At 40.0% G+C, this 25,886-nt stretch overlaps 1 protein-coding gene across 3 annotated transcripts in view; it reads right to left on the bottom strand.

The window, feature by feature from the left end:
* The window catches only part of LOC148901549 (leucine-rich repeat and immunoglobulin-like domain-containing nogo receptor-interacting protein 2), a 266,334-nt gene extending 240,856 nt beyond the window's left edge, over nucleotides 1–25,478 (bottom strand). For all 3 annotated transcript variants that reach the window (XR_016113739.1, XR_016113749.1, XM_088989208.1), the window contains exon 1: nucleotides 25,058–25,478. The gene's annotated coding sequence lies outside the window, so the exon portion shown is untranslated. The remainder of the gene's footprint in view (nucleotides 1–25,057) is intronic.
* Nucleotides 25,479–25,886: the final 408 nt, after the last annotated feature.

The following is a 25,886-nucleotide window of genomic DNA, read 5'->3' as shown; positions in this document are numbered from 1 at the left end:
AGGAGCTGGCAGCCATCCAAAGTCTCAAAGGGACTATAACGGCAGAGGATATTTTTGACCAAGTGTACCAAACCATGGAGAAGTTGGACCTGAGTTACAGAACTGTTTTGTTCTGAAAGACGCATTCAAGCCCAACAGTCTCATTGACTTGTAAGCCGCCCTCCCAAATGACACATATCCAAACATCAAAAAACACGCAATGATAATGTCCACAATTTTTGGCAGCACGTATATCTGCGAGAAAACCTTTTCTGGCATGAAACTGCTGAGAACTCCGATGAGATCAAGATTGACAGAAGAACATTTGCATCAGTGCTTGAGACTGGCTGTAACTAAAATGGAACCTGATATTCAACTTCTCACCAGCTGAAGTTGCAGACCCACAGTTCACACTGATGAACATACATAGGGAAGCTCACTTTTCTAACTTGAATGAGTCATTCTGAGCATAAACAAATATAATCATAATAAAATCTACTGGGATAAAATCCATCTTTACAGCCATACTGGTAGTGCAATGTATTGTGCTGTGTAGGTGCTATATCACTTAGTTCACTTTCTCAACCTGCTTCCTTTGTGGTTTTCACAGAGAAGTTGATGAGAGAGAGCTGCAAACAGTGGTGTCTACAAGCCTACTGGAACCTACAAAAGGATTATAAGGAAGGAACACGAGAACTTTAAGAGACTGATCACATGTTTCAGAGAGATACTGCTCTGACAACTGAGCTAAACTTTTGTCTGTTAAGATTGTGCGTTGCACAACAGAAAGTTAATGTTCCATGGCTTTTTGTTCTATGAAGAACCCAGAGAGAGTTATTTAGTTATTATTTATTTCATATAGTGTTATTTATTTCCTGTTTTCTCCCTGTGAAGAACTCAGAGAGGGTTATTTAGTTATTATTTATTTCATTAATCGTGTTATTATTTGTTTCCCGACTTTTTTCTGTAAAGAACCTGGAAAGGGTTATTTGGTTATGTGTGGCTTTCTGGAGAACAATACATTTCCCCATCCCCCACTGCTGCGTTATTGACCAATCACGTGGCTTTAACCGAAGACTGGGGGCGGGGAGTAGAGGACAAAAACATTGGCCACCTTTTTATTGTTAGGAGAACGGGCTCGTTCATGAACGACACTCAATCACTCATTGTGGCAGCTCCGTGTGTATCCCAAAAAAATAGTTTGTATGCCAAGGTAAATTTTTCAGAAATGTAACGTTCGTAAACCAAAAAAATCATAAGCCAAGGGGTTCGTAAGCCAAGGTCCCACTGTATAGCATAACATTATAGACTAAACTTAGACGCGTAAATGAGTGGTTTAAAATAAACATTGAATGTTTTCGAATGTGCATATATAAAATAGTCCTATCACTTCTGGATATTTTTTGTGTATTGGCTCACAAGCAAATGTACTGTACATACAGCAAGTTTCATCATCCATGACTTCAAGGCTAGGGTAAGCTAAGGTTCGTCACTTACGAGTGATGGACAGACAACCTTAAAACCAAAGAGAGACCCCCCCTCAAAACAGGCTGCTTAACAGCAGGCGAAAAAGAGAGAAAGTAAAAATGTTTTTTTTTTTCTTGATCACTAATACACTTTTGAAATATTTTAAATTATTAAAACACAAATTTATGTCTCCATTAATCAGGCTTTGCAGTCTTTGTTACTGCTTGACAACATACACACCAACACACGCTACCAGAGTGAGCGATTTTTGCATAATCACCAGGAAAAATCATAAACCGCCTCCAAGTACTCATACCTCATGAATAACCAACACTACAACATGACAGAAGTGCAGGTCAATATTTTTGTTGAAAGTCATTAGACTGAGGTAAATCTGAAAAATCTTCTGGAGATACCATGTGTGAACACTGCTGCACTGTATCTGTGAACTCTAATATTGCATTAGAACACCAATGATGACAGCATGCTACCACAAAAAAATCTCGAGTCATACTAACTGTAGAGTACCTTTAAAAAAAATGAAACACACAGGAAAAAAAATCCCCCAACCCATCCAACAAATGAAGGTATTTAAAAAGGGATTTATCGGACTTGACATTTCAGAGATTAATACTACCGATATAAACAGCTGAGCAAAACCTCTGAAAGTTAAATATAGGCTTTATTTAGTTGTCTTGCCCTTTACGATTTAACTTCACATAGGCAACATAATAGAATAATTATTGAATACAAGATGGAAAATAAGCCTGTAGTATTCTCATATTGTGAGTCTGGATGTGTTGATGCACTGTTTATGTTCAAACATCTATAGTTGGCAAGCGTTCTAACATTGTCACCTTCTATATGGCCTCTTAATTTGAATGAGATGGCCAAAGTTCAAAACGATGCAAACAATGCATTGAATTATAGTTCACCGCTTTTGAAAAAAAAAGAAAAAAAGAGCTGCATAGGTAAATTAACTACTGACGAACCCCACTGATTTTAAAATACATGACAAAAGATGTCTCTAGAGATGTACTAACTCTCCATTACAATTAATTCCTCCATGACAATCCAGTCCACCTAGAAACAAATGTGTCCATTTCAATTTATTGGAGTACCAACAAAAATAAATGTTTACAAGATGGCAGCGGTGTCACATTCACGCTTGGGTGCCCGCAAATGTTACGACTCCCAAGACCGACACGTTCATTGACCCGAACACAGCTGGTGATAGCGAAGGTGGTTCTTAATGTTCTGCAAAAAGGCTTCATTCCACCATTTTATGCACCTAGTACCCCTTTTTTTAAGTACTCCAAGACCAATTGATGCAAGATCTGTGCGAGAAATGTAAACAAATTAAATAGTCATGAATTGAGAGTGTTTCAACTTTGCAAATGTGGCCACTGGGACCGAACACCGTCCTGCTTATTTGAACAGTTATTGTGTGTTTAAAGACTATTCATGTATAATTTGAACAGATGTATTAAGGAGCGTGAAGTTAGAGGGGCAGTGTAGCATTTGTATGGAAAACTCAGTTTAATTTATATATGCAAGGTATGTCCTTGAAATTGACATTGTGGTGGTATTCCTTCGGAGCACAATTGCTGATTTTTGCATATAATCCAAGCCTTGGCCTTCCTGTGTTGAGTTTGCATGTTCTCCCCGTGGCTCAGTTCCGACTCAGTGATGGTGTGGATGTGTGCATGAATGGTCATTTGTCTTGAACGTGCTCTCCAATGGACTGCCAACCAGTTCAGAGTTTAGTGTGTCTTCCGCCCCAAGTAAGCTGCGATAAACTACAGCAACTCCCGTTGACTTTCTTCAAAATAAGCGGTGTTAAAAAATAAAATAATGGATTTAGTAAATATTCATACACGGACACAAAATACAGTAAAGTCTCGTGATATCGATATCGGATATATCGATAGTCCCGGTTATATCGATACTATTTCTATGCACGCACGGAGAAAATTACATGCAAACAGGGTCGGATATATCGATAGTCCCGGTTATATCGATATTTTTTCGGACTCCCTTGAATATCGATATAACGAGACTTTACTGTAAACATAAAATCAGGTGATATAATTGATGATTTTCAACAGTTAAATGTGCAGCTGGGCACATTGACTCTTCAACATTGTTGGTGTACCAAAGGAACAAACAGGTACACAATGGAGGCGATTTTCCCAGGTATTGTTTTGCCATCTTGGTAACAAGCACAAAAAAATATTTCCTGCAAGAAAAAGCATCTTGTCGTGATCCTCATACCTTCACACAGAAAGCCTTATCTCCCCAACGCAGTTCTCCCGCCGTTTTGTTCTCCCACTGTCACGCTATTATTCAGCCCCAATCTGTTTGTGGCAAAATATCACCATTTGGCTCTTTTTGTCTTGAGGACAACCAACTGTCTGTTTTTTTTTCATATTCAGGTTTGCAGGTTTGCTCACCACATTGTCTCTTTCTCCTGTTCATTGTCTCCATCTGGCCCCACTCGCTGTTATTGAATTGCACAGATGACTCCAGGAGGTAGACTTAGCCGAAAAGCCAGAGTGAGACAATCACAGCCAAGAGATTACGGGGAAGGGTTTCACTGGCAAGACATGAAGCCTTCTGTTGCCACCCCAAGTATGAGTCCGGTGAAGTTTTCAGGCATGCTTCATTATTTCAGCAGAATGCCAGTTTTTGGTATTTTCCCCCCAATGATCTCGAATCTTTAGGGCGGTTTGAGGGATAAATTTCAAACAAGGGGGTAGGTATCAGGAATGGATTTTAATGGAAGGGTGGTTGTTTCCCTCCCTGCTTGGTGTGTTTCATTGGGCACAATTCATTTTCAGAGGCCTGTCTCGTTTCTCTACGAGGGCATACCACAAATAACTCCTGCAACCCCAAATGCCCCCCAAGAGATAAGTCTATGTAAATGTACGTATTTTCGTTTCTCTTCTACGTTTCTCTTTTATCAGGCTGCCAGCACAGGATCCACTTATTGGAAAAAGCACATAGGATTTTCCCCCACCGTCACCGCCGAAGGCAGTACAGTTTCCCCTCCTTGATTCACTTCAAGTGCCAGATTAGTGCTGAAGTGGTCAATTTCTTGATGTTCTCTTCAAAGACAAGAGCGGCCCAAATAACCGCAAGGGGAAAATGAGGTGATGTCCAGTGTAAACCAGAGGAAGATGCCATTAAAAAAAAAAAAAAAAAACAAAGCAACAAAAACACCTGCCTGAAGGTATGAACTAAGGTTGAAAATGAAGTCCTATGGGATACAACTCAGTACTTTAGCTGCAGCTTTGCAACACAGGGCGAGATTCATGGTAAATGCAGTCCTCAGCAGAAATCAAAGCACCTTCTTAAAAACCAACTATTCCATGCTACCGTGGTAAAACTCCAACACAAAGAACTCTGACTCTGCAATAAAAATTCAAACTAGATTCTCGGAGGAGCAATCGTTCAATGGCAACCACCCATTATATAAAATGGAGAGTTGGGGTTTGAACACAGGGTTCACAAATGTATATCGAGCGGCTGCATGGCTAATTAGACAAGCCTTGTTTTTGCACTCTCAATATTCTTCTAGGTTGTTTAGCATGTATGCTCCAGGCACGTTCTTAGATGTTCAACTGACCATCCCGAGGGTGCTGAGGAGAAGTTCAATAGTACCTTTAGCTGTAGTGAGATGACTCTGCAAAGTTAATAAATAGTCAGTCACATGTTTGAAAAAAATTAAAAAATGAACCCACAAACCATCCCTTCAGTAATCCATCTGACTACTGATATATCCCCGAAAAACATAATACAGTGATACCTCGGCTTACGAACGCTTTAGCTAATGAAATTTTCGCCTTATGAACGTTAAACTTGCGAGAATATAATCTTGGCATACAAACTATTTTTTGGGAAACACACTGAGCACCTCAATGAGTGATGTGTCGTTCGCGGACGAGGAAGTTCTTGGACCTCTTAAAATAGCAGCCGGCTTTTTTTTCCCTCTATTCCCCACCCCCAGTCTTCAGTTAGAGCCGCACGTGATTGCTCAAGATCCGTGGTAGAGGAGGGAGGGGACACACACAGCAGTGAGCAGAGGGAGGGGTTACAGAAACAGAAACACAGACACGAAAGGGAGACGACAAAGCTTGAAACAAAAAAAAAAAAAACAGAAGTGAAATGGTGTGTAAATGGATAAAAAAACAGTGAAATTTGGACTTGTTTCAACTTTATTGATAGTTCAAAGGCAGAGTGTAGAGTGCAAGGTTAAAATATCCCATCAATCAAGTTCCACAAATAACCCGCACAAGCCATCTGTACAATTTGAAGAGAACATACAAGCAAGGGAACCAGCTATTAATGACGTTTCTAGTGTGTCTGCCTGCATCTGTTGCAATATCACAACTTCTAAGATGTACAACACTCCTTGAGACATTTTATGCAAAAAGCTATCCATTCCATCAAGCCATCAATGACTATCACAAAGGTAAATAAAAAGACTTTATTATACAGCACAGTTTATTTCTTTAATTACAATACCATAGCACATTTATTATACATAAAATCAGGTATATTGTGTGTACTTTTAAGGCTTGTTTCGTTGAAAAATATGTTTTATGGGGAAAAAGGGAGGAAGCTGGTGTCAGAAACAAAAAAAATAAAAAAATAATTATGGAAAAAAATGGAAACATTTCTTGGCTTTGTCATGTCAACAACAGCACTTTTGCTTTCCGTCAGCCACATGAAGGTTTGCATTTACATTCCGAGTAGTCTTTCCTCTTCTTCTGTGTCGACTATCTTTTCATTCATGGATGTCATGTTCATCTTGTGTTGACAGGCTTTCACACCAAAGTCATGTCCTTAGCAGCACTGTGCCGTAATAAATACAAAGCTAACTCACTCATCACTTCAGCAATGACACTGTTCCAGTGGTGTTTAATTTCATTGGACAAGATAGTGGTTATCATAGTAATAACTGGCATGAGTACAGATGGTGTTGATAAGACGATGGTCCTGAGTGTGATGGAACTTGCCGGAAGCTTTTTATCTTCACTTCAGCATAGTATTTCATTCCATTTATTTCTTTGTGCCAAGCCAACAATGTTTATTTTGTAACACCTGCACCAGCTCGGCCACCAAAATAATGAAGCCACCGCAAAGTTGTTGTTCCACTCAGCGGGCTCTCAGCAGCTTCTCAATGCCATTTATGACAAAGACAGAAATGGCTGATTTTAGAGGTGATGGATCATGCGGAATGACCGCAAGAGCTATCAGGGAGAAGAATAAGAGCCACTCTCGCCATGACCCTCCAAGTCATCATCCTTTCATCAAGTAATCACATTATCCGCTTCCTGTGAATTTTTTGAACAGGAGAAAGGAAATGATTACGCTGTAGCTGCAGAGTGCATTGCATACTGAAATTGACTGCTCTTTTCATTCTTTTTTCAACAATAGAAAGAACAGCCTCAATAAAGGGGTAGAGGTCTTATTTTTCACTTTGTTTGTACTGTAACTAGGGTAGAACGTTAATGTTTTGTCATTTTCAACTTGTTCCATTTCACTGGAATTTACGACAAGACACCACAACTATGAAATTTAAACTCAACCTGCTAACTCCAACAACACATCCTCGACCGTCATAGAAAGATGACTCTTTGATCATATCACCAACTCTTAAACCCTGAAACGTCATCCTGAACTACAATCCCGGAGCACGATAGTGTAAGGCGATACTTCTACACTGGCTGAAAAGCGCACAATGATGCCTGGAAGTGACATCTGTTGATGGTAAACAGTGGGGGGAAAAGTGAATGCTTTTGTCGCCATTGCAGCTTTAAGGGATCGTCACGCCTGTGCGGTACCCAAACAACACTGACAGCCCAACACTGACATAACAGCGAAGGATTGTGATGCGCCACAAGATGTCAAGAGATAGAAAGGCTGCTGCAAGACGGGTCCGACGCATCACATAGCTTCCTTTCAAGTCTACGAAACACCTTTAAAAGCAGTTTTCTCTCTTGTCTCTGCAAAAATGTCCGCGCTTGTTGTTTTACCCACGGACTAGTGACATTAAATAAACCCCTGGGATCCTGGCAGGGATTTAGTGTGTTAACATCCATGAAGTGTTTCTCGACCAATATTGAGACAACAATTAATCCTAGATATATCGTGAGGGAAGTGTGTGTGTGTGTGTGTGTGTGTGTGTGTGTGTGTGTGTGTGTGTGTGTGTGTGTGTGTGTGTGTGTGTGTGTGTTTGCCTGTGTGTGTGCGTGCGTGTGCGTGTGTGTGTGTGTGTGTGATACAGAGCGCATGCTTGCATTTGGGTGTGATTAAACTATGGACACAAAAGAGACAAAGTCCACAAAATGCTAAATTGTGTCCATAAAATCCCATTTTCGCTTATTTATAGATTTTTGGTGCACAGGTCCTACGAAAAAATCTAATTTGTTGGTTGTGGGTATTTTGTGCACCAACTTGAAGGCGTTAGATCAGGGGTCGGGAACCTATGGCTCGCGAGCCATATATGGCTCTTTTGATGATTGCATATGGCTCGCCAATAAATATTACATATTATAATACATATTGTCATTTTTTTCGCCGTTCATTTCCCATTGGGGCTGCAGTTGGCGGAAAGCGCAATTTTGATTGGATGACACTGACCTAGAATGGCCGAAAGCGCCATGTTGATTGGATGATAGTGGCTGTCATGTTGAAATAGGTAAACGCCCCTTTAAATGAGCCCAACTTGTGCACTTCAGCGTGAAGGCACCGGAGCATTAGAGGAGAGAAAATGTTCTGATTCTAATTTGCAATGAAACAATACCATCGATATAACAGTCGAATGTCAGTGACATTTTAACAAACCCGATGTTAACGTTAGCATCAACATACTTCTGCAAGAAGTCGATTGCAGATAGCAAGTGTGGAAGCTTATGAGCCGTGTGCAGGCTAGCTAGCAGTAACTTCGCCTCTGGACCGGCAAATTGAATTTCATTCCGATCGTTTTCCTGGATTTTTACCAAACACGAGGAACGGAAAACCATCCATATTAACGGTGAGTACTATCACAAAGTTATTTTAAACAATACATTCTGATATTTTTTGAAAAGTAGCCGCGCGAGTGTTTGCACGTGCGCGCGCACGCGAGCGTTTGTATGTGCGCGCGCGTGCGTGTGGCTCTCGCTGAAAAACATTTCTAAATATTTTACTTTTATGGCTCTCATAGTCAAAAAGGTTCCCGACCGCTGCGTTAGATGAATATTTTTTGCACAAATGACTTATTTGTTGGATTAAAATAATTCAAGGCGGCTCGGTAGTCTAGTGGTTAGCACGCCGGCTTCACAGTGCAGAGCTCATCGGTTGGCGTCCCGCCCCGGCCTCCCTGTGTACAGTTTGCAAGTTCTACCCAAGCCCGTGTGGGTTTTCACCGGGTCTTCCGGTTTCCTCCCACATTCCAAAAACATGCATGACAGGCAAATTGAACACTCCAAATTGTCCCTGGGTGTGAGTGCGAGAGTGACTGGTTGTTTGTATCTGTGTGCCCTGCGATTGGCTGGCAATCAATTCAGGGTGTGACCTTCTCTGCCATTCACGAATTTATTCCGGAATTGAAAAACATGACATGAAGCGCAATTCCCAAATTTGATCAGGTTTGATTTTTTCTTGCTTGGGGGTGCCGATAAAGTCCTGGTCAGACCCCTGGCAATGATTTCCTCCCATGATGGGGCAGCAGTTGCCTTTTGTACAGCTGCCCCCTTTTAAGGTCAGATAACACCTGACACATACAATTTAGGAATTAACTATTTTTTGATAATGTAAGGTTTCTTACGCTGCATTGAATGTTTATGTAGTCCTGAAACTCAATATTCTTTGGGTCCTGCAATTTGAAAATGACAAAAAACCTGGCACTGGAGTGGACACATTTTAGCACATCATTTGGTCGTGAATTAGTTAATTTACTGACAAATTTGGTTATTCTAAAAAGGAGAGGATGAGAAAGAAGGTACGCTGATCTTCATTTGGCACTGATTGATTTATCAAACAAGGAATAATTGCTAAAGGGAACACACATTTCCTGTGCAAATATACTCTATATATAAATTTAGTAAGATACTATGGGAGTATCACATTGATGGGATTGTTCTGCGGCGAGAGAGCAAGCAGGTGGAAAGATGATAAAAGTTCACTCAGCCAGATGCAGGAAGGGTATTGTGAGTTTTCTTTATTTGAAGTCGCGGTGCATATCAGTTTTCGGCAGACCACAGGTAACACTGCTCTCCAGGCTGTCCGTTCTTCCTCTTCTTCCTCCTCGAAGTGACTGGCTCAGTCTGGTTTTAAAGGTGCTTCACCTGAGCTTCTGGCCAAATCAGGTCCCAGCGGCAATTGGCCATTCCCAGGTGGTTGCAATCACCTTCTCAGAGTCAATTAGTGGTCGCCCAACTCTACTGTTTTGGATGGGGAGAAATGAACACCTTTCTCCCATCCAAAATCCATAAAACACAAAATTATTTAACATTTCTTTTGGCATCATGACATCATTCACACCCTCTCCTCAGAGTTCAGACATTCTTGTCAAATAATCAGCAATAACATTTTTCTTTTGTTTGTCAAGGCAGAGAATCTCACTTGACCGGTCCTATTCTCCTTGTCACGGTGTATGGGCCCTGCCACTTTTCCAGTAGCTTACTTGGTCCCGTAGGTAACAATATTAACTCCTTCTGTCCAGGGTGCCAATCTCTACCTGATAAATTCTTGCTGTTATTCTCGCTGGAGATCCTCTTCCAGCTTCTGACGTTCTGTATCTTCCGTTTCTTTCTGGAATTCTGGGTTCAGAAACCATGGGAATTGCAGCTTGTCTTGGACGAGGACACTGTGGCGGTTGGACATATGTTGGGTAACCCAACATGGGAATTTCTTGTGCCGGAGGAAGGTTTGTTGGCCTGGATGTTCGAGGGTCAGTGTTTCTGGGCTGTGGTTTTAGAGGAGGAAAATGTTGACTCAATCGACTATCAAATGGCCATTCTTCCTTGTTGTTTTAGTGCATTAGATCTCTTAATTGGTTGATCTCTTCAATCAACATCCCCTCTCTATGTTGAGAATATTGCATGAAAAATCTGATTTCTTTCACCAATTCCTCATCAAGTTGAGCTCTGCTTGTACTCACTGTCTGAGTCTTAGGCTTCACCACAGGTAACACTGCTCTCCAGGCTGTCCTCTCTCCCTCTTCTTCCTCCTCGAAGTGACGTAGGGTGAGGACTCGTCACCAACTCAAAAACAAGACTTCCGGAATATTCAGTGTGAGTCTTAAAACGTAAAATATAGCTATATGCGGTGGAATCTTTGTAAAATACGCTCAGTAGAAGTAAATTGAAGCCATTTTACAAATTATGGACACAACTTGTCCGGAGACGCCGATTGTTCTTTAAAACATAACAACATAAAGACACAAAAAACACACAAATGGTTATAGACAAAATGCCAGCGGTTCCCCAAGTGGCAGGACATTCTTGATCTCTGTCTGTAAAGGATGCTTGAAGAAAAGCCCAGCAGGAATCCTCCGACCCCCAGCGCGTGACCTCAATGTCGAGCGCTCGATACTCAGAGGCATGTCTCATTCAAGCGCGTGCATCTTCTTCAACTGTTTTATTTATTCTTTTTAATGTTTTCATTGGATTTATGTCTTGGAGAAGCTCAGGCAATTATATAACAGGAACATTAAGTGTTTGCGTGTGCCCATGCTCACCGTAAACTTTTTTTTTTGGGGGGGGGATGGATTATTTTGTATCATTTTACTTCGAAGCTGAAAAAATAGTTTTGTGGCATTTACTTGCTGTGTTGTTGAAATCATCGGTTTCAAAATATTTTTTGAAGCAGGGTTATGATTCACTTAAAACATGCATGTGAATTTGAACTTAGTTTTATTTCGGCAAGTGGTTAGACGAACCACAATATTCTGGAGTTAAGTCAAAAATACATCTCTAAAAAAATATCTGTATCCACAGGACTGGAGTTTGTGCAACCACTTAATGAAATGAAACAGAGTAAATTTAATAGGCTCGTTTCAGTGCAAGGTACCTAAAAACTGGCAAGGTACCGAAAAACTGGCAAGACAAGAGGTCTTATTCATCATAACACGTTCAATGTTCCTTGCAGATTGATTAGTAGTTTTCATGGTACTCTTCGCACAATGAACACGGCAATTACTAGAAAAAACTAGGTTGACTTCGTGTTATTTTATAAAAAATGGTTATCTAAATTTAAAAAAAAGGAAAATAATCTGCAAACATGCAGGTTAAAGCCGCTTGCATGTATCAAGGCAAATCACGCTCGTTATGCATGCGTCAGCCATGCGACATGGGTGAGGTCGTGCATCACTTCTCAGCACCCTACCACGCTACACCAACTTTGAGTGGACACAGCACATGAGTGGGCTAACAAACTGGAGAGGAGCATGACAACAAGAATGCCCTTCAATGACTCTTTCAAAATTATGTATTGCAAACCTCACTATTTGTTAACAAATTGAAGCCTTCTTTTAATTTAGTGGTACTAATTAACACATTCACTGCCTTTCCCAAATTTATTCGACGTGGAGCGCCATTCCGGAATTTGTTCAGGTTTTGGTTTTTCTTGAGGGGGTGCCAATAAAGTGCTGGTAAGCCAGCTGGCAATGTTTTTCCCTTCCATAAGGGGGCAGCATTTCCTGTTTTTCCATGTTAGCACTGTTAAAGCGCTATATAAACCAATATTTATTTATTACATTATATTTTGTACAGACCCATTTTATTTTGTATACAGACCCATATGATTTAGGAATTATCTCTTTTTTTCTAACGAAAGAAGTCAGTCTACGGTTTCTTATGCTGCATTGAATGTTTATGTAGTCCTAAAACTCAATTCTATGGGTCGTGCAATTCAAGTGACAATGACAAAAACCCTGGCACTGGAGTGGACACATTTTTGCACATCGTCTGGCAGTGAATGAGTTAACGTGCCGCAGGAGGTTATCAGCAAGCAGATACTCTTGATTCCATCAGAGCGTGAGTTTAATGATGGCCACAATGTGCATAAAAAATGTGGTCAAGGTGAAACGTGGTCTTCATTGAACCTGGTTTTCATGGGTTGACATAAAATACTTAAAAGTAGTCCATGCAAAATAATTAGCACACATTAACAACAATTATGAATTTGATTGTGATTGATTCATTCGGAACACAGCTGCAAACTACTATTCAGATGGTGTGCAGACGCCTGCACCAATACAATTTGTGTTACCATATATTTGCTCAGAAAGTATAACAATAACATTGTTGATGTTTTTTTTCTCCCCTCAAAACACTATTATATATTAGAGGAAAATTACATCCTGCGATAAGTGCTTCCCCTTTCAAGAGCAATTAATGTTTCATTCTCAACAATATTGAACGTTGGCAATGAAATGTTGAGCAATAAACCCGAAATATAAAAAACCCATTACGTCCATTTTGTTGATTGATCAATAAGTCAATATAGTAATTACCGTGACAGGCCTAAGTGTGCACATTTGTGCAACCGCATTATCTCAGTTGTTAAATTTTGCTTCCTCTCTTGAAAAGATTAAAGATATATTTGCAAATGAGATATACAAGATATATAACCTATGAATTGTGGGAAGTAAAAGAGCTTGGTCTCATCAGAAAAACCTGGCTTTCCGACAGAGGTGTCAAAACTATTTCTTGCCACCACATCCTTTTCAATGTTGCGAGGAAGAACCTAAAGCATTTTTACAAAGCAATATTTTTGTGGAGACATTAAAAATCTTCAGCTGACAAAAAATGGGCTTTTCTCTCGTCAAAATGGACAAGCAAAGCACACCGTTATTTTTTATCACTATTTTCATTGATTTGGGAAGCCCTTACATCAGTTTCATAGGCAATTATTTACAATGAAGGAGAAGACAGAAGCCAAATGAACATCACCGGACCTAAAAATGACGTCAGTAGTGAGTCAACATTTGTTTTGTCCCAGCAGCCACAGCAAAAACTGCCATTCTTGTTTGGATTAAAATCCCACGAGCAACGTTAAAATGCATTTTTCATTTCAGCTTTCATAACACCGAGCCTTGGTGGCAGAGGCTTCTGCTGGAAGTTAATGCTCTATGACGTACAGTCAAAAATGTAATATTAAAAAAAGGCCAGAGGGTGATGTCATGTTCTGTACAATATGTACAAGTTAATGCATCATGTATGGCGCTGCATACACATGCATATTTAAACTCCACATTTATAATATATTAGTGAAAAATATTATGTGCCCTGAATTTGAAAACCAAAGACCGAATTGTAACTAAACTGCACAGTTTTTGCAACGCTACGCTAGTTTTAGAAGTGCACATGAAAGGCTGTCTCCACTTATTACCGGTGCCACAACATCTGAGTCGGCCCAGCAAGAGCGCAGCGACCGCATCGGCGCGCCACACCATGCTGCCCGTTTTGATGCCTACGGAGTGCCGACCTTTTGATCTAATTGTAGCGGAGCGACTCACCCAAAGCTCAAATGCTTGATAACACTTGCACATCCACAGCAGCAAAGCGGAAAATCAGCAGTTTGGGCTGGGAGGGGCGGTGAGGACCGCAGGCATTGAAGGTTCTGTAATGTTGATTTACAGTCCCAGGAACAACTACAAATCAAGATATATTTTCAACTCGTCTCACATTGCGGTTACTCCACAGGTTTCTTAACCTTTCAGATCCAGATACCCCATAAAAAGAATACTATTTTTCAATTACTCCCTCTTTATGCGATTATCTACCGCGTTTATACCTAAATGCCACAGAAATAAACATTTTGAAAGCAAATCACATAAAAAGGGGAAAATGGAATGCATTCTTTTATTTCTTTATTTTAGATCAAATCTAATTTTCAGAGTTTTTTTAAATATATAGAAATATTTAAAAACACAGAGATTTTATCAGGACAAAACATTTTGATTAAGCCATATTTTATTTATTGCTAAAATAATATTACAGCAGTCCTTTTGCCATATTGTGGTTGGCCTTACACAGATAGACAATAAAGGCAATTTGTTTTCTGAAGACAAGTTTCCTACTTCACTGTTTTCACCTGTCACGGGTTATTTTTGGAATGTAATCCCAGCAATAAAAGAGAGCTGTTATTCCAGTCAAATAGAAAACACGGGGCAAATTTCTTGTTAGAGGCCTAGCTTATTCCAGTCGTCATAAAAATACAGTAACTGTAACACCTTTGACTTTGAATGGCATCCGAATCAAGATGTTCAAGAAGTTCAAATACAAGAGCAGCTCAACATGCTTTTTAGCAACAGACACAGTCTTGAGATGATTCGCTGTTAACTATCCAAGATAAATGTAGTGCAATGATCCTGTTGATTTTTAAGGCTATCTGACACAGGGTAGCTGGCAGATGAAACCAGTATTCATTTATGAATTTCAAACTGCTTCCGTTTCCCTGTCACGTTGGAAAAAAGTGCAACGTTCTTTTCAGTTTCCTCACAATGATATTTAACTCATTCACTGTGAGATGTTCGGACACCTTAAATACTAGTTTGTGTCCCCTTTAGTAATTATTCCTTGTTTGATAAATCAATCAGTCCCAAATGAAGATCAGTACACATTCTTTCTTTTCCTCTCCTTTTTGGAGTAACCAAACTTGTAAGTAAATTTACCACTCCAGTGAATTGAAGGACCCACAGAATATTGAGTTTTAGGACTATATAAACATTCAATGCAGCATAAGAAACCCTAAACTCTCTTCTTTTATCAGAAAAAAAAGAGTTATATATTTAATTTATATGGATCTGGGTGTATCTGAACTTGAAATGGGGGTAGCTGTCGAAAATACAACACAATACATACATATTAATTTATATAGCGCTTTAACAACAGCTGAAGCAGTAACAAACCACTGACAGACAAAAGGCAAATGCTGCCCCCTCACGGAAGAGAAAAAAATAGCCAGAGGTCTGATCAGCGCTTTACATTAACCTCCACAAGAAAAACCAAAACACAAACAAATTCGGGAATGGTGCTCAACGTCGAATTTTTCAATTCCCAAATGCATTCGGGAATGGCAGCGAATGAGTAGAAACCTTTCAAACACAGTGAATTTTGTTAGATATGTGTCAAAAGTTGACTGCGGGAGTTGAGGTGAAATATGAAACGAGTTTGCATTCATCGCCAAATTTGAAAGCAGTTCAACTTCCATGCGAATGTACTACAAGACTCAAAGCAAAGAATCGTGTTGATTTTGAATGGGATCTTACAAAAAATGGTAAACTGAGTTGATGTAAGTAGCAATGTTCCTCTATTGTAGCAACCATTAGGGCTTCCACTATTTGCTTAAATGATACGGGCTGCTCGGTCAGCTGCTCTGGAGTACTCAAGTGTTGTTTAATAGTTCGTTTATGTCCGACGGCGTTTGGTGGGAACGCTACTGTCCCGCTCTCGTACCAAGCTATTATAGCCTTTGTATTGTTTCCTCATCCCGGTCCTCAATCCATCTGCTGTCTCTGTGTCATCAAAGATCTTACTTCTCGCTTCGCTGAGTTTAAATATTCGCTTTATGGTCTTTCAAACAAGAGCTTACCAACACATGGAAATAATTGAGTCTCAGCGGGCCGGCGGCGGAGAAGAGCGTGGTAGGGCGAGGGGGCGGAATACAGAGGAAGTGATCAAATGTGGCCTTGAGCCAAGAGCCTTTGTAGATGGTCTTTGTGTTGCCATTGATCCAAAGGAGGATACACCCGAGAAATACATTTTTTATGCGCTTCTGCTTTTTTTTCCTGTTCCCTATCTTGTCGAAAGTAGTGAGTTTCAGAAAGGTAATGGGATCAGAGGAGTGTCGTCGTCGTTAAGAAAAAGACACGAAGGCCACCGAGGAGGAGGCTTAAGTGAGATGCACCGCAGCTTTTCATCTGAAGTCCTCGACCTCACGGTACACAACGCACTTTTGTTGTGGGCACGTTAAGTTCAGTTGTGACAGGCTGAACCTGAACAAGTTCAAACTGTCAATGCCAAGAGACACATTTTGTTTGATAAGATAATGGCACGTGGCAGAGAGTGGGAGAACAAATTCACAGTGTGCAAAGCAAACAGCTGGGCAACCTAACACTATCCTAGGGTTTTATTGTTGAAGCAATTTTAACTAATATATATATATACACTTTATAAATATCTGCTCCTGTCACTTGCGAGTTGACAGCGGGGGGCTGCCTCTCCCGGCCGTTCTCCACCCGCTGTCATTCTCTAATCACGGACACGGGGCATTTATACGGTTCGTGATCACCTCGCCAATGCCGGATGATTGACTCAACTAGCCACCGTACCTGGACTCTTCCTTCGATGCGCGAGTGTATCCGGTCCGAGGTATTTTCCCCGCGTCCCGTAAATGTATGTCATCTTCCGGGATTGCGTAATTTTGCACCCTCGTGTGCCATTTGCTTTTTGGCATAGTAAGCGGGTCGGATCACCCCCTGCCTTCTTACTCGCTGTGTTTTCTTTTATTTGTGAATAAACATCCTGCTTGGGTAGTACGTGTCTGCTTTGGGATCCCAAACATTCCATTACGTTCCGACGAGTCAGCTGCCGTCACTCTCGCTCAGAACGTGACAGCTACGGATGACTCGGCTACAGGATGTTCTTTTCTCTTAAAATATCTATCCAATGACACTTGCTCTCACGCCCAAAGTCACATCACTAGATTTCACAGCCTCCTTATTCTTTAATATCGTACTGATCGTAGATTTCGCCATGCTGTATTCCCTCGTCAATTCAGACACTCGCACACCTCCTTCATATCTTGCGATTATTTCTTTCTTAAATGCAATAGTTGTACGCACTACTTTTCTTTTGTCACTTTAAGCAGCACTTACTTTCTTTGGAGGCATGATTAGGGGCTAAAACTCTTCGTAAACCTATATTAAACGCTAGAGAAAAACGCAGCACGTCCGCTAGCGACAACAGTTGGTCACGGAGAGAGCGATACACCCATACGCCGCTCAGCACCCCACCCTCGCGTACGCACTCACGCGTCGCATTGGCGTTCGAACACCGATTGATGTTTGAACGCCGAAGCAAGAATATCTCGAATATTTTGTTCGAACACCGATTTGCCGATTTGTTCGAGAACCGAGGTCCTACTGTGTATATATATATATATATATATATATATATATATATATATATATATATATATATATATATATATATATATATATATATATATATACAGTAAAGTCTCGTTATATCGATATTCAAGGGAGTCCGAAAAAATATCGATATAACCGGGACTATCGATATATCCGACCCTGTTTGCATGTAATTTTCTCCGTGCGTGCATAGAAATAGTATCGATATAACCGGGACTATCGATATATCCGATATCGATACAACGAGACTTTACTGTATATATATATATATATATATATATATATATATGCCAAGAGACACACACACACACATATATATATATATATATATATATATATATATATATATATATATATATATATATATATATATATATATATATATATATATATGCATGTGTGTGCATATCTGTATGTTGTTTTAGTGGATGGAACACTGTGAACACTAACTACCACTAACTACTTCAGAACAACAGCAAAGCTTTAATGTCCCTCAAGGGGAAACTCAATTTTTCCTTGCATAAAGCTGTTTATTCACTCCTTCTATTCCCATGAATATTTTTATGAATGTTAAACAAATATTGCCAGCATAGTGTACGAACACGCACGCACACACTCACACACAGAGACGGCAATTTGGTGTAATGAATGTTGACGCGCCACTTGAGTCAGTCACGCTCAAACTGGGTTGATTCAATGCTGTCGCTCAAATGCGTCCTTCTTTCATCTGCTCTGCTCGCAACTTCTCTGGTTCAAGTCATGGTGAAACATGGCAAAGATTTCAAAGGAACATCACTTCAGACAATACAGAGTTAATTTTTCATGAATAAACATAATACTTTATAATACGATGGTAAAGTAGCAACATTTTCCATTGTTTTACACAAGGGTGACTCGGGAATGAAATATCTATTCAAATATGTAAATTATCTTTCAGGGATGTACACTTTCATGTGTTTATCCACCAGTTGTTGCTACTTTCCAATTCAAAGCGTGGAATATGTTTTCCCCCTTTATTTTTCACTAATAATCCTTGTTCCATCCCTAATTTCCAAAAAATAACAGATGTATCATGGAGGTTGAATGGATTCATTTTTTTCTAATCATTTGAATGGGGAAAATGTTTTGAGATGCAAGTATAGTATAGTAAGGGAAAACATTAAACTCTCAATATCTTATGACGCAAGAGCCTTGTTTATTATATTTCTGCGCATGAATAGATGCCATCAATGTTGTTCAATTCCCTACAGTGTACGTTTCCTAGTCTGAGGTTGGAAATGTCTCATTTTCCTGAAATGCATCTAATGCAATTTCGTCTTAATGTGCTAAAAACAATTCGTATTCCCTGGAGCTACATAAACGTGCATTCACGCACGCACACACAAACACACACACGCGCACACACACACACACACACACACACACACACACACACACACGCACGCACGCACGCGCACACAAAAACTATATTTAATCTCTCTAAAGTAGCTAGATGCCAAGGCCCCTGCAGGCTTTGACCAGAAGATGGAGCCGGACAAGTTAACCCCCCCCACCCGGAGGTGATCCTCAGACCGACACCCCCACCTTCCCCAAACACTTTCATCCATCTAGAAAATAGCTCTTACTGCCTGAGGAATTGAGAAACTAACACAGAAGCTAATTAAAGCTCATTGATTTTGCATTCACAGCTGGCATGACGACAACACGCGTTGACAAGTGCAGAAGCTCGTGTTTACTTGTGATGAAGGTCAATGAGCGACGTAGTGTATTGTGACGGTGTATATGTGGATGTCATTAGAAGCTTAATTTGAAACAGTAACCCTGACTCAATTTGGAATCGTCATTCAAAATTTTAATTTCAAACCTGATCCTTTTTTGAATCTCTAACCCAAGCCTGAATCTTTTTTTAACGACTTAAAAAAGCAAACCCTAGTTTGAAAACGTATTTCAGCCTCAAAACCCTGATTTGAAAGCATCGATGTGGCTTAGAAGCAGAACTTGAAAGTCTAACTCAAACTTAACATACAAATTAAAAATCTTGAACCATCATGAATTATAGCCCAAGCATGAAAAATGCATTAAAAGAGTCATCCTGGTTTAAGACCTAAAACCTTAATTTGAAACCCAAATCCTGGGACCCTCTTTTAGTAGAGTAGTGGTACTTATGCCCGTTCACTTGTTATAAAATTGAGTGTAACTTCGTTTTGTAGTCATGTTGTAGTAGTGACTCCTCCTGTGAAAAAAATATAACCAGTCTTCATCTACTTAGGAGAGTCTGAAGTGCACTGAAGTAGCACCAAAAGTGACAGAAGTTGTAATGAATTTCCAGTGAGACAAAATACAATGATGACTTTGTTTGCGACAAAGGACAGCACCACGTCTCCATCAATCGTGATCGCTCAGCCTCACGGAGGGCAGTCTTGGATCCAAAATGTCAATCAGATGCAAGACGTCTGTGCAAGCACTCAGTCGTACAGGAGTGGTCCATCGATGAGAGGGTTTCTTCAGCCGTCATCTGTACAAATGTACCTAATGTCCAGCCATGACACAGCTATGATAGGTCCCTACTCAGGTTGGGGGGGAGCGGAGGACCACTCAAATTGGGTTTCAAATTAAGGTTATATATATATATATATATATATATATATATATATATATATATATATATATATATATTAGATATCGATATAACGAGACTTTACTGTATATGAATATATACACATTCTCGTCTCACCCACCATGGGTGGTGTCTGTCCCCCACTTTAGCTCGGGTCCTCGACCAGAGGCCAGGAAGCTTGAGGGTTCTGCGCATATATATATATATATATATATATATATATATATATATATATAAAGTCTCGTTATATCGATATCGATACTGTATATATATATATATAGTAAAGTCTCGTTATATCGATATCGGATATATCGATAGTCCCGGTTATATCGATGCTATTTCTATGCACGCACGGAGAAAATTACATGCAAACAGGGTCAGATATATCGATAGTCCCGGTCATATCGATATTTTTTCGGACTCCCTTGAATATCGATATAACGAGACTTTACTGTATATATATATATATATAACGAGACTTTACTGTATATATATATACAGTAAAGTCTCGTTATATCGATAGTACTGCTTATTACGATACTATTTCTATGAACGCAAGGAGAAAATGTACATGCCGCAGGATCGGATATATCGATAGTCCGGTTATATCGATATTTTTTCAGACTCCCGAGAATATCAATATAACGAGACTCTACTGTATATATATATATATATATATATATATATATACACAAAATACATATGCAAAAAACAGATTAACATTGACAAAGGCTAGTGAAACAGAAATTACTCAAAAGTAGCAAAGAATAAGCATGTCTAATGGTTATTGTCAATTTTAAAATAATGGCTTTTAGATTCTAATTCTATCATAAATAAATGGAAATTGCTATTTTGAAATATGATGTAGGGTTTATGTGGTGTGAAAAAAATATTCATGGATATGCATTCAATGGCTCTGGGAAATGTCTACCCCACTAGCTTGGACCTGAACGTGAATCTACAAACGAGGAACCTAAAGGAATAATGCCTACTACTTTAACTTTGATTGAATATAAGTACCTAATTTCAATGTATTAATATGTATTGTGTGTTCAACAGTTAGCTGCTTTGATATTAGCAATAAACTCAAACATAGTGTCCATTGGCAACACCATCAGTGCTGGTTCTTCCATTGCACTTTGTTGTCATGCTGCCAAAAGAAATGTTAAATAATTTTGTGTTTTCTGGATTTTGGATGGGAGAAAGGTGCGCATTTCTCCCCATCCAAAACAGTAGAGTTGGGTAACCACTAATTGACTCCGAGAAGGGGATTGCAACCACCTGGGAATGGCCAATTGCCGCTGGGACCTGATTGGTCAGAAGCTCTGGTGAAGCACCTTTAAAACCAGACTGAGCCAGTCACTTCGAGGAGGAAGAAGAGGGAGAAAGGACAGCCTGGAGAGCAGTCTTACCAGTGGTCTGCCAAAACCCGACATCTGTTGCGACTTCAAATAAAAAAAACTCACAATACCCTTCCTGCATCTGGCTGCAACTTTTATCATCTTTCCACCTGCTTGCTGTCTCGCTGCACGACATTTGTCTATCATTACCATTAGCCCAGACAAAAGCCCATTCCTGCAAGTTTGACCAAATTCAGTGCCAAGCAAAAAACATTTTGTCATGTTTCGATATCGCTATTACTAGTGAACAGCCTGTGATGAGTGAATGAGCACGTCTAACAAACGACACATCTGTTAGAGCATATTGCGGCGGTAGTCTCGTGGGGGCTTGTTCAAAAGTGGTGAGATTGCGTGTAAATTTTTACGCATCCGTTCCCAGTTGACCCCACGGAGTCAATTGCAATTAAACACACCAATGATGCTATGCATGTTGAGATTACATGTATAAGACTCTTGCCAAGGTTTGGCGTGATACGTTATCAGTCCAAACCGTAGTCAAAGGTCTTCAAAGGGAGGAAAAAAGTTAATTTTAAACCCAGTCCTTTTTCTGTCGTCTCTGATTTTTTTTTCTCCCCCATGTCCTAGGACAAGTTAAAAATAGTGTTGTCCTTTGGAGTGAAGTGGAGTGAATTGTTTTTTGACAGTGCCCTCCAAGTTCAATTGCATCAATATATTAATAGCACATACAGTACTGGCGATTCAAGTGACAAATAGGTGGCAAGTTAAATGTCATTGGTTGTGAATTTATCTGATCTGTGTTGTTGCCGAGCCCCGAGTGTGCATGAAAATAATATGTATTTTTGTGGCTTCTCTAACAAATATTTAATGTGGGAGATGTTCATATTTTTGTGATTGTTGAAATGGTGCCTGGGATTTCATTGTAACATTAAAACTGGAATAGTACGTACTGTAAAATGTCATTTGTGATGAACACAAAAACTAACTTAGAAGGTTCTGCTATTTTACCCTTCACGCTTGGTCTTGACCTTTTGATACATGGAAAAGTGTTTCATCCAATGCACGGTATTCCTGTAGATGCATTGGTGTTGCTGTTCCGAGCCATTAAAATCACAAGAGTTAGTGCAACCCCTAAAAAGGGAAAAATATATTATGTTCACTCAAAACTATAACAAAAGAAGTTACAAAACGGCGAGGAGGTCCCAGAGGTCTGTAAAATTATTTGCAATACATTAAGACCCTACAAAAAAGGCTAAACTACGTATAAAACCACTGCACCAACAAACCAAGCTGCCTAAGTTAAAATGTCTTACTAAATACAAAAAGAAATCCAATGTGGTGATTTGCAAATCCGTGTTCCCCAAACACTGGTCCATGGGATACTACCTGTCCGCAGGCCATTTGTACCAGGCTGCACATATAAATTCAAATGTTTATTCATTTGTTTTAACAGAGCAATTACATCACCATCAGGAATAGACACAGGCCACTATGGTGTTTAGTTTCTGATTGGAATTATCAATCAGACAGAATATAAACGATACCATGCACAGAATCAAGGCGCCCTAAGGTGAGTGCAGGCCCAGCCCATAACCTCTGGAAAACTTTCTGACACTGAGCGGCAACATTTCACTCCACAATGCTGTGATCTTGAGATTTCATTGGACCCTGTCACTTATAGATTTTAGATTCCCTGTACCAGACGCAGCTCAAAATATAACAGAGGCCAGACTTTCCTCCACTGGGAAACACATCACTTCAAAAGGCCTTTCTGGTATTTCAGTGCGATGAAATCCAGCACAGATTCAAGACACCCCAGGCATAGTTGAGTGTCAGATAATGATGGCATGATAACCTTCAGCAGAAATATTGCAATTCCAATGTCAGAGTATTGCAAACACATTTCTTAACAGCAAGGGTGTTAGCAATGCTAATTAACCTTGACTTGCTAGTAGGTCTACAGGAGGTCATATACCCCTCACAGACATGCTAGCTCTTTCAGTAAATTTTCATCTCAAGAAACATTATAGTCATTCAATATTATAATGTGACTTTGTATTTGTCTAAGTGTGATGGGATCGGAGGTGTCATGTTGTGTCACTTAGCCTGCACTGATGATGTGAAATCAAATAAATGTATAAATAAATGCAGCTGAAGGAAAATTGTCGGTTTTGAAACCATGAATTTACCTTGATATTTCATTTTACCCTGCTCAGATCCAAGGCCCAACATGCACATCTACAACAAAACGTCTTCATAAAGTCTCGATACGTCTTGAGGTGTCATGTCATTGTACTCAGAATTGTCTTGTGCTGATGCTGACAAAGCTACCTCATGAGTAACATTACTTTGTTGGCAATGTTCAGAAAAAAAATATTGGCACTTGTTATCCATCCACGAACACTTTTTAATCTCACATACCACTGAGGCTATCCCACAATTTGGGACACCCGTGGTGTCAGACCGTACCCTAAGGGACACCGATAAAACAACATTTTACCAGTCAACTTGGCAAGATTCAACACTAGTAAAACACAAAATTAATCCTATCATGATATGTACACGAAAAGATGCTGTAAACAGTGGTGAATAATGCACGGAACTGCACACATCTGTCCACCCAGTGAGTCAGTGGCTGCATAATTATCCCCTACGGAAAAAAAAAGAAATAAAAATACAGGAAAATGGCCGCCTTTATCTGTGAGTATTGAGGGTAGACACACACACTCAGTCAAATTCAGTCTTATCTCTGTAATTAAATACAAAAACACATGTTGTATTTTTGGTTATATTTCTTTGTGCATGCACCGTGGTACTCCGTAAAACATTAAAGGTTGCGGGTAGGGGGACAAGTCTCACCCACACAGACACCGGTTACACTAAACTCGCCATCCACTCAAATATGGCCCGATGCGTGGGTGATGAGAATACAACATTTGAGTGCATCTATGCAATCACACTGCTTTGCAGTGGTCACTTGAGCCACCTATCGGCGTGTCACCAACTTCTGAATATCCACTGCACAGGATACATTCAAATATGTATTTGGTTGATGTTCTACCCACAAAATGTGACATTTAATTGTTACTGGGTAGGTTAGTATTCAATCTTTTTAAATATTTCACAAGGGTTCACCCACCTCAAATTGATGCAATTACATATTTTAGGGTCTTTTTTACCCTTTACCTGATTGTCAGGTGGTGACTGAAAAAACAGGTAGGAATCATTTAACTCTTTATGGGGATGATCAACATAAAAAAGAACCAGCAACGGCAGAATGCTGAAGGTAGAGAGATGAAAGAAAGTCACAATGAGTACTCTGTGATGGTGGGCTTGAACATTTAGGTGCAAACTGCCACCGAGTTATGCAGTACATGCACAAGTATGCAGACAAGTCAACTCCCAAAATGGAAGACTGGGGAGCAGAGCAGACATTCGGTTGTCATCGTATTTCAACTTTGCGCAAATGATTCGTTCGAAGCTTACCTGGCAACAGCAGACGAAAAAAATATCCTCCCCTAAGTCTTTCTCACGCCGACTGAATCCGAATCCGATTTGAATGTATTTAGCGCAACACACACCTAATCCGTGTGAAAGGTAGGATTTTGAGGAGTGCGTCCGTCTATAATTCCTCCACCTGGGCGGTGAAAACCTCCACAAGGACTCCTCGTCACCTTCTTTCGGCTTTGGGGATGCACGCCCCTGAGCAGAAAAAAATGAAAGAGGAAACAAAAACAAAACTACACAGGGTGCGAAAGAAGGGAAACTTCGAAGTAGCTCAAGCTCAAGAGGAAGGTACGGCAGACAATTCTTCTGGGTCGTCTATTGATTTTGGTCGCTCACGCGTCTCCTCCACGAGGCGCCACCTGCTCTCCGAAACATCGTCTCATGCAGGATGGATGCTGAGCCAGCAGCGGAATTGAGAGACTCGCTCACTCTCTCTCTCACTCATTTTAACCCCCCGTCCTCCCAAACGCCTCCTCCTCCTCCCTGCACCTTTCCTATCTTTGCTCCTCCCCATATTCAGCAGCATCCCTCTCACTTTCTCACACATTCACACTCAACCGCGAGACATGCTGAAAGCTTCATGGCTTCAAAGACCGCCATATAAATGAGTTGCCAACAATAATAAAATCATTTAATACATTATCCTTATACAGATTTTTTAAGAGTTCATAAAGTTTATCAGCAAATTTGAGAAAATCTGCGTCTCTTCGACTGTGTATCGACCTACTTAAAGGACAACCGACACCATTTTTTGTTTCCTACCTGACATCAGAAACACGTTTTATAGCATCGAAAATAACCAAAACGC

Source organism: Hippocampus bargibanti, linkage group LG02 (genome assembly GCF_051943395.1).
Source record: "Hippocampus bargibanti isolate YZ-2025 linkage group LG02, ASM5194339v1, whole genome shotgun sequence".
Taxonomy (NCBI): Eukaryota; Metazoa; Chordata; class Actinopteri; order Syngnathiformes; family Syngnathidae; genus Hippocampus; species Hippocampus bargibanti.
This window is presented reverse-complemented; position numbering and strand designations above follow the sequence as displayed.